Source organism: Schistocerca nitens, chromosome 3 (assembly GCF_023898315.1).
Source record: "Schistocerca nitens isolate TAMUIC-IGC-003100 chromosome 3, iqSchNite1.1, whole genome shotgun sequence".
Classification (NCBI taxonomy): Eukaryota; Metazoa; Arthropoda; class Insecta; order Orthoptera; family Acrididae; genus Schistocerca; species Schistocerca nitens.
In genome coordinates, this window is record NC_064616.1 from 930,940,223 (window position 1) to 930,950,663 (window position 10,441).

General features: G+C 43.1%; 1 non-coding gene across 1 annotated transcript; it reads left to right on the forward strand.

Annotated features, from left to right (window-relative positions):
• Positions 1–8,576: 8,576 nt before the first annotated feature.
• Positions 8,577–8,651, forward strand: Trnas-uga (transfer RNA serine (anticodon UGA)). The gene has a single exon. It is a non-coding gene; the product is annotated as a tRNA-Ser (tRNA).
• The last annotated feature ends 1,790 nt before the right edge of the window (positions 8,652–10,441 follow it).

Here is a 10,441-nt window from a genome sequence, read left to right on the forward strand (position 1 = left end):
GCGTTTTAGCTCACGCAGGCTGGCGTGAGGTCTGGAACAGGACAAGGAAATTAGAATATAGAAAAACGTACGTAGCTGGTGGAATACTTAACTTTAATCCGTTAAAGGTGAACGTCGGTCTGACGGTACATGATTAACAAGATCAAGAGCAACTGATAATGGCGCCTTGCTAGGTCGTAGCAAATGACGTAGCTGAAGGCTATGCTAACTATCGTCTCGGAAAATGAGAGCGTATTTTGTCAGTGAACCATCGCTAGCAAAGTCGGTTGGACAACTGGGGCGAGTGCTAGGAAGTCTCTCTAGAAATTCCGTGTGGCGGCGTTCGGTCTGCAATCACTGATAGTGGCGACACGCGGGTCCGACGTATACTAACGGACCGCGGCCGATTTAAAGGCTACCACCTAGCAAGTGTGGTGTCTGGCGGTGACACCACAGTTTTAATATCTCAGAAAGTTTCATTTCATGCTATTGCTTGACACATTCTTTGCGATGGAGGTTTAATTGCTGACCCTTCAATAATTTCCACTCTATTCTTCAATGTGAGTATCACACATGCAAGTTGATGGGCACATATTGATAAATCTCCTCTCACCTGCCGCAGCACCTAACCTGAAACTCCTTTTTTTGTAGAACATTTCCCAGTTCCTTGCAGATCCTGTGACTCAGTTTTTCACACGTTTCTGTGCACAGCGATAAGTCATCACGTGATGAAAAACCAAATACAAAGTGATTTAGACAGGATGTCTGTACGGTGCGAAAAGTGCCACTTGACACCAAATAATGAAAAGTGTGAAGTCATCCACATGAATACTAACAGGAATCCGCTAAACTTCGGTTACACAATAAGTCACTCAAATCTAAATTCTCTGAATTCAGTTAAATACCTAGGTATTAAAATTACGAATAACTTAAATTGGAACGATCACATAGATAATGTTGCGAGGAAAACGACCCAAGGACTGCAATTTATTGGCAGAACACTTAGAAAATGCAACAGGTCTACTATAGAGACCGCCTACACCGCGCTTGTCCGTCTTCTTCAGTATTGTTGCGCAGTATGGGATCCGCATCACATAGGATTGGCGGAGAACATCGAAAAGTTCAAAGAAGGGCAACTCATTTTGTATTATTGTGAAACAGGGGAGATATTTCCACTTATATGATACGGGATTGTGGATGACAATCATTAAAACAAAGGCGGTTTTCGTTGCGACAGGATCTTCACATGAAATTTCAGTCACCGGTGTCCTTCTCCAAATGTGAAAATGTTTTTTTGTGGTCCGTCTAGACAAGCCGAAATTATCATTATAATAAAATAAGAGAAATTAGAGGTCACACGGAAAGATTTAAGTTTTCGTTACTTGCACGCGCTGTTCGAGAGTTTGAAGCCGGTTACATGGCTCTCTGGCAGACACTTAACTGGAATTGCACAATAATCATGCAGATGGAAATAAATTTGTTCCAATAAAGATGACATCGGTTGCGAAAGTTGAAACATCCCCTTAGAAATATTTATGAATGACTGTGCTCGTAAACCTCTTACGTTATTTGTTTTTCAAACAGCTGAGCAAAACTGAACGTACTCAGACATTTCTCTCTTTACGTATTCTAATCAACACTAAACTGACACACAATATATTTAGCGCAACGCTATCTGACTTTCAATAATCCCTACAAAAGAATGACCCTGACTAACAATAACCTATACCTTTCATGAATCACTTACCTCACAAAAATATTCGTTACTCGAACTGCTGCAATACAGCGAGCGCCTTTATTGTCAGCTAAATGAATGATTCTAACTACTGAAGGCACTAACTACTGATAGGCATAGAGGCATAGTTAGCAAATGAAAGATTTTGATCGAGAACAATGTATTTACCTTAATAGTGTTCAAAGGTCATGACATCCAGTCTTACAAATTTCATTCTTCTGACGGACACACGTCCAGATCGTTCGCTCTCAAAATTCTGCCATCTCTCTCCACACATCCACCACTGCTAGCGGCTCACCTCCAACTGCACAACGCACGCGCTGTTCACATCCAACTGCCCAACGCTACAATAGCAAATATTCCAACAATGCAAATCAGCCAATGACTGCACATAGCACAGTCAGTGATTTTCATACAGAACGCTACGTGGCGTTACCAACATAAAAACCTAAACAGCCTACTTACAAAGTTTTGTTTATAAGTGGTTCGTTATTCTGGTATCTCACTACTGAACGCCTCTTACATTTGTTAAACGGAACTGACACTATAGAAAGGTTTGTTATGTATGCCGATGTCGTCCTAGTATTTATGCCTGTAGACTCAAGGACGATACTTGAGGAAAAGACGAATGATGTGCTCATTCAAATGTAGTGGTGGAGCACGGACAGCAAACCGGCTATAAACATCCAATAAAACTACGCATGTTCTTCTCCGTTAGATATAGAGGTAGCGTTGTATTGGTAGGGGCGTGAACAATATTATTGTGTACACTAGGTCGTAGGAGCTCATATATGTATCTAATAAAATACTTCTACGAGTCTGAAGATTAGACGAATAGTCGTCTGGAACACTGGAAGCACTGCATGGCAGGTATACAGCATATTCCAAAGAACCAAGGACAGACCCAGTTAGCGCGACATAAATGCTTCTCGAGGTATCCATGCATGTTGAAAGGTCATGGTCATTATCGAAACATCTACACTGAGTGATGTATCATAACACACCAGTTTGCGAATGTGAAGAAGAATATTCCTCTGAACATGCCATTTTCAGTTTCCTCGTTTCCAGGCAGAGGGGAATCCAAACAAGTATAAACGATCGGTATTCATGGACTACAGTTAATTTAATTGCATGTCGCAAACGAAAAAGCAAAGACTCAACTTTTTGTCTTTAAGATGAAGTGGACGCTCTGAGAATCAAACAAACATTGTTCGAGTCAGTGCTACTCGAGCAACGAGTGGGCGACTCACTAGTGTAGTATGAAGCACAACAGTGTTATCATGATTACTGAATAGTTACAACCTGTGCTACATTTTGCAGGGAACGAGCCCAAAATTTATGGCAGTACGATGAACTGAATTGTGGATTCGTTCGGCTGTCTGTTTACACCTTCGTGTTCTTGAAATTTACAAAGCTCCTTCTCCGACAACCAGCTATAATCTGTAAATCGCGAACGTATCGCAGGCGACAGTGTGTTGTTTTCGATGGTAACATGTCCGCAGCAAGTGGTCTTGCGGTAGCGTTCTCGCATCCCGCGCACGGAGTCCCGCTTTCGATTCCCGGCGGGGTCAGGAATTTTCTCTGCCTCGTGATGACTGCGTGTTGTGTGTTCTTCATCATCATTGACTCGCAAGTCGCCGAAGTGGCGTCAACTAAAAAGGACTTGAAATACGGCTGCCCAACTTCCCCGCATGGGGCCTCCCGGTCAACAATGTCATACGATCATTTCATTTCATGGTAACATCACCAACGTTGATTCTGCATGCCGTTGTTCATTTCGAAACGTAGTTTATTCAGGTAACTGTATAGGCGTGTGCGTCCGAAGTCAGTTAACATAAAAGTTTTGTAAGTGTCGTGCCGCATCATAATGTAAAAATCTTACAGGAGAAACCAACGTTTCGACCACGGTTACAGTGGCCTTCTGCTGGGTCTACTAATGTGCTTTTGCTGTGTGGAGTCGCTTATATTTTGTCTTTGTTTTCTAACTGAGCGTGACCTGCCGGTGTGTACAAGGCGGACTGTCAATGTGGAGAAGTATACACCGGTGAGACTGGCAGGCCGATAGCAACGCGCATACGATAATATTAAAGCTACATTCATCTGGGGCAGCACAGCAAGTCTGCACTGACCGAATACCTGCAAGACTGTGGCAAGGACATCAAATTTTACGGAATGTGTGTACTAGAAAAGCAGCCAATGACGAACGCAAGATCAGGGATGCCATAAAATAATAAAACGTCCTAACAACATGAACAGAAGGGATGGATACAGGCCTGCCCCAGGCTGACTGCCGGCCCTCGGGAGTCACCTACAACACGTGACGCGAGCGCTACCGGCGATAACTGGCGCAGCGCGGCCAGCGCCCAGCAGCACAAAACAGGAGACCGCGCCTTATTCGCTGATGAGCACCAGTCAAAATGGTTCAAATGGGCCTGAGCAAAAAAAATTGATTCAAATGGCTCTTAGCACTATGGGACTTAACTTTGGAGGTCATCAGTCCCCTAAAACTTAGAACTACTTAAACCTAACTAACCTAAGGACGTCACACACATCCATGGCCGAGGCAGGATTCGAACCTGCGACCGTAGCAGCAGCGCCGTTCCGGACAGAAGTGCCAGAACCGCTCGGCCACTGCGGCCGGCTGAGCACCAGTCATAACAAACAATACAACAACCAACAGGAAGCAGCACAGCCCCACTCCCTCCACCGTAGCAACCTATTATAATAAAGTTCCTGCTCTTTCCGCCTCAAGTGACCAATCATAACAACGACGTTTTAAAACTGTGAGGTAACGCCGTGCTAACTGCGCAGCAATGACAAAATATAAGCGACTCCACACAGCCAAAGCACATTAGTAAATCCAGAAAGAAACCGCAGTAACAGTGACCGAAACGTTGGTTTCTCCAGTATGAATTTTTACATTATGATGTAGGATGATACACAACGTTTATGTTCAAATAAGGTATAGAGTTTACAAACACGTGCTTTCCGCCCATTGGCCACTGAAGAACTCGTCCCGTCATAAATATTTATTTGGTTGCCAACCTCGAATTTTTTGCAGTTTAGGGTCCCTTTCCAGCTGAACCTGAAGGTTTCGAACTGTTTTTCTATCGTCATTTGAAAGATCGCCAGTGGTTGGCGGCACCGGTCCGTCACGTAAGCTAACGCGTTGCATAAGCAGAGTAACGCTGAAAGTGCAACCAGCAGTGCGTGCAACGTTTTACAACACAGTCCATGTTATGCAAAGGTGTGCTAAACACCTATTAGTCATGGCCAATGCCGCCTGCTGTTGACATGGCCTTTCTGCTGATAATTTGCCCCCCTGCCGCGCGCTATCTGGCACAACGTTTTTCGCTACGTTAAACTGTCCACAATCGCGATTGTTCCCACTGCATTCGTGGACCTCCAGGCGAAACAAAGTTACTTCCGGTGTGTGGAGTCTTCATTGCCTACACGTGGGCCCTGTAATTCTCCGTCTCCTTCTGCGAGGCTGTAATTTCGTCCAGATGGACACATGGAGCCTAGCTACTGAAGCATGTAATCGACCCTCTGCTATGCTACTGCAGTGACATCCAACAGCTGATACCGTAGTTCAACGTTCTCACCATGAACATGATTGTCTTAAGCAACTATTTTTTCTTTTCATACAGTGATTTATACACAGCTGTGTTCCATCTTTTTTTACGCACACACACACACACACACACACACACACACACATACACACACACAAACAATATTTTATTGCAGGTTGAGGTATTCTTATATAGAGTAGAAGAAGTTATCAAGCTCATATGATTTTAGTTTGAGTGGGAAGTTAATTTTGTAATCTATTAAATTCCTTACATCAATTCTTAAGTCGTTAAGATTTTATTCTTGACTACCACACTCATTCCTATGACACTGTAAGGCTGAGGGAAGGACAGTGTAAGTCATTTTCCCTGATAGTATTATGTTTATGAATATTACTGTTTTTTTCAAACTGTGACGCTGTTTCCAGAATGAGATTTTCACTGTGTAGGGGAGTGTGCGCTGATATGAAACTTCCTGGCAGATTAAAACTGTGTGCCGGACCGAGACTCGAACCAGGGACCTTTGCCTTTCGCGGGCAAGTGCTCTACCATCTGAGCTACCCAAGCACGACACACGCCCCGTCCTCACAGCTTTACCTCTGTCAGTATCTGGTCTCCTACCTTCCAAACTTCACAGAAGCTCTCCTGCGAACCTTGCAGAACTAGCACTCCTGGAAGAAAGGATATTGCAAAGACATGGCTTAGCCACAGCCTGGGGGGTGTTTCCAGAATGTGATGCTGTTGTCAGTATGCCCAATTGTTTAAAGTGCTTCTGGAGAGGACACTAAATATTTTTCTTATTACTCACTGTTTTTCAGTATATATTTCCTTCCGCAGCGTCTAATTACCCCAGAATAAGATACCATTTGAAAACGGTGAATTAAAATACAGAAAAAAGTCAAGTTTTTACATTCATCAGCAAAATATGATATTAACCGTAAAGCACTTACATGTGACTTCCGGTTGATGTTCCAATCATTGCAAACAACTTGTTCTACGTAAAACAACTCGTTCAGTCTGAAATGTCATGATGGTCGCCTAACTATGGACCCAGATTATTGTTCACTTTACTTTAGTCGCTTATGCATTTCATTGTTCACAACCGCAATCAGTCTGATGATGTTTATAGTAGACATTCTGAGTTAAAAATATGCCAGCATGCCCACCATTGTATTACTTTCTCTTTTATATTCAGTGATTTATACGTAACTACGTTAAGTTTCTCGATCTTTCTCTCTCTGCCTCAAAACACACACACACACACACACACACACACACACCACACCACACCACACCACAGACAGTAAGCATCAAAAAATTATAAATTATTCTGTAGAATACAAGGACTTGTCAAGTGGATATTACTTCAGCTAGTGTTTGATTTTAAAATTAACTATCTATTACATTCTTTATATCACTACGTAAGTAGTCTAAAATTTTAACAGCTCAGTACTTCACTCCTTTCTGTGCCAGGCAAGGGGTGATTAAAGAATAGTGTAACTGAACTCTCCTAGCATTAAGTTTTTCGATTCTGTTAAAGCAGTGGAGGGAATCATTACCATTACATATCATCAGTACGTTTGAGTATTACACGCAGCAACGAAGTGGACCAAGTCATTTGCGTCTACTTAGGAATATTACAGAACATTTGGTTCTTAATCGTAATGGCAGTCAGTCGCTGTGCCAAGCATTAGTAAAAAGAAAATCTATTGCACCACGGGTATGTGTGGTGAAACGAGTACTGTTCATCAAGACATCAGTGTCTTACCCGACAGTACTAGCTGACATCTGTGCCTTTATGCATATTACATAATAATTGCCAAGGAAACGTTATCCACTAAATTTGGGCCAACATGCAGTTGTATATCAACAAAACATCAGGCTGGTGCAAGGCCTTGCACCTATCTATTAATACTAAGAAACGTAGAAAGGTTCGAAAATACAATTAATAATTCACATATTACATTGATCACATCATAAGAATACCTGTCGGCAGCGACGTATCATTATATGTGGTGGTACGTAACTAGAAATAAACGAAATAACTTTTCGATTTATATGCAGTATGGAACTACAATTGGCCCAGTACAGAGGTTTCTTTATACGGCACAATCTGGTTGACTGCTACAGAGTTTGTCAACTGCACCACGTCTGACTAGCAGTGGATATCGTCTATCTACAAAGAAGGGAAGCGTGGTCGTTTTCTTGGGTGAAGATCGTAAAAGAAACGCTGGAAAAATTTTACTGGAGGTAGTTGAAGGAAGGTTCCACATTTTCACGAAAAAATCTGCTTGGAATATACGTATAAAGAATGTGTTCTCAGGGCGAAATGTAAAAACGTTCTTCAGATTCCAGTGTCTCGCTCCTGGATGCTGCAAAAACAAAATTAGGCTTGCAGCAGCTCGCTCAGAGCCATGTAAACAGCATTCATAACTCCATCCGCGAAATCTTTACACGCTACACAGGAACGCGCACCTCCTACGAACAAACTTACTGCGAGAAGCAGAGTTGCGTCAGAATCCTTCCAAACTACAAGACAGATAGAATGACTGAAAAACTTTGTAGATAAGGAAATAGGGCTAGAACATGCATGAACTAGTAGTGTAAAGCTGTCTTAGGGAACGTATATAACTAAGACAAGGAAATTGCAAATGCCAATGAGCCACGTTGGAATATCCGCGTTAGGAATCCTCAGTTGATGTCACAATTACAACTCATTAGCTGTATGAGGTGACAGAATATACATACATATTTTATGTAGTTTCAAAATAACATCGTAACATCACCTGATGAGAGGTACAGCTATGTTATGCCGTTTGAAATGCGTAACACTCCAGCTGCCTTAGAATGTATGATGGAAATCCTGCTTCGATATCTCGGATTGCCGACGTGTATTTCCTATCTCGATGACATTGTCGTCTTTCCGAAGAAGGTCTAAGCCACGCGAGAACTACCTTCAGACTGCAGGCCTCTTCCTGAATCCGGAAAAGTGCCTCCTCACTGCCCAGGAAATAGAAATGTTGGGGAATCTGGTGAGTCCGCCTCCATCCATATAAACACCTACATCAGCATCTACATGGCTACTTTGCAAATCGCACTTAAATGCCTGCCAGAGGGTTCATCGAACCACCTTCACAATTGAAACTTCCTGGCAGATTAAAACTGTGTGCCCGACCGAGACTCGAACTCAGGACCTTTGCTTTCGCGGGCAAGTGCTCTACCAACCGAGCTGGAAGGTAGGAGACGAGGTACTGGGAGAAGTAAAGCTGTGAGTACCGGGCGTGAGTCGTGTTTCGGTAGCTCAGTTGGTAGAGCACTTGCCCGTGAAAGGCAAAGGTCCCGAGTTCGAGTCTCGGTCGGGCACACAGTTTTAATCTGCCAGGAGGTTTCATATCAGCGCACACTCCGCTGCAGAGTGAAAATCTCATTCTGGAAACATCCCCCAGGCTGTGGCTAAGCCATGTGTCCGCAATATCCTTTCTTTCAGGAGTGCTAGTTCTGCAAGGTTCGCAGGAGAGCTTCTGTAAAGTTTGGAAGGTAGGAGACGAGGTACTGGCAGAAGTAAAGCTGTGAGTACCGGGCGTGAGTCGTGCTTCGGTAGCTCAGTTGGTAGAGCACTTGCCCGCGAAAGGCAAAGGTCCCGATTTCGAGTCTCGGTCGGGCACACAGTTTTAATCTGCCAGGAAGTTTCATATCAGCGCACACTCCGCTGCAGAGTGAAAATCTCATTCTGGAAACATCCCCCAGGCTGTGGCTAAGCCATGTCTCCGCAATATCCTTTCTTTCAGGAGTGCTAGTTCTGCAAGGTTCGCAGGAGAGCTTCTGTAAAGTTTGGAAGGTAGGAGACGAGGTACTGGCAGAAGTAAAGCTGTGAGTACCGGGCGTGAGTCGTGCTTCGGTAGCTCACACGAAAGGCAAAGGTCCCGATTTCGAGTCTCGGTCGGGCACACAGTTTTAATCTGCCAGGAAGTTTCATATCAGCGCACACTCCGCTGCAGAGTGAAAATCTCATTCTGGAAGCACCTTCACAATTATTCTCTGTGATTCCACTCTCGAACAGCGCGCGGAAAAAGCAAACTCCTATATCTTTTCGTGCGAATCCTGATTTCCCTTATTTTATTATGATGATTTAGTTCAACAAAATATTTTCGTATTCGAAGGAGGAAGTTGGTGATTGAAATATCGTGAGAAGATCCAGCCGAAACTACAAACGAATTTTTTTTAAATTATATCCACCGCTAATCATGTAACATGACCGTGACTCTCTCCCCCGCTCCCCCCTTTTTATTTTTGATAATACAAAACGTGCTGCCCTTCTTTGAACTTTCTCTATGTACTCCGTTAATCCTATCTGGTAAGGAATCCACATCGCGCAGCAGTACTCCAAAAGAGGACGGACAAGCGTAGTGTAGGCAATCTTTATAGTAGATCTGGTGCATCTTCTAGGTGTTCGCCTTACACGCAACATTTTCTATGTGTTCTCTCCAATTTAAGTTGTTCGTAATCGTAATTCCTAGGTATTTAGTTGTATTTACGGCCTTTATATTTGATTGATGTATCGTGTAATAGAAGTTCAACGGGTTCCTTTTAGCACGCATGTAGATGATCTCACCCTTTCATTATTTATGATAAATTGCCAATTTTCACACCATACAGATAGCTTGTCTAAATCGTTCTGTAATTGGTTTTGATCTTCAAATGACTTTACTAGGCGATAAATGACAGCATCATCTGCAGAAACCTAAGACAGCTGATCAGATTGTCCCCCAAATCGTTTCCATAGATAAGGAACGACAGAGGGCTTACAACACTAACTTGGGAAACGCCAGAAATCACGTCTGTTTTATTCACTGACTTTTTGTTAGTTACCACGAACAGTGACCCCTCCGACAGGAAATACGAATCCAGTGGCATAAGTGAGATGATATTCCACAAGCATGCAATTCGATTACAAACCGCTTGTGAGGTACGGCGTGAAAAGCCTTCTCAAAATCTAGAAATGCAGAATGAATCTGAAATCCTTTGTCAAGGCCGCTCAGCACTCCATGTGAGTAAAGAGCATAATGTTTCCAAAATCCGTATTGACTGTGTGTCAATAAACCGTTCTCTCCGAGGTAACTGATAATGTTAGAACACGGTAGATGTACAAAGATCC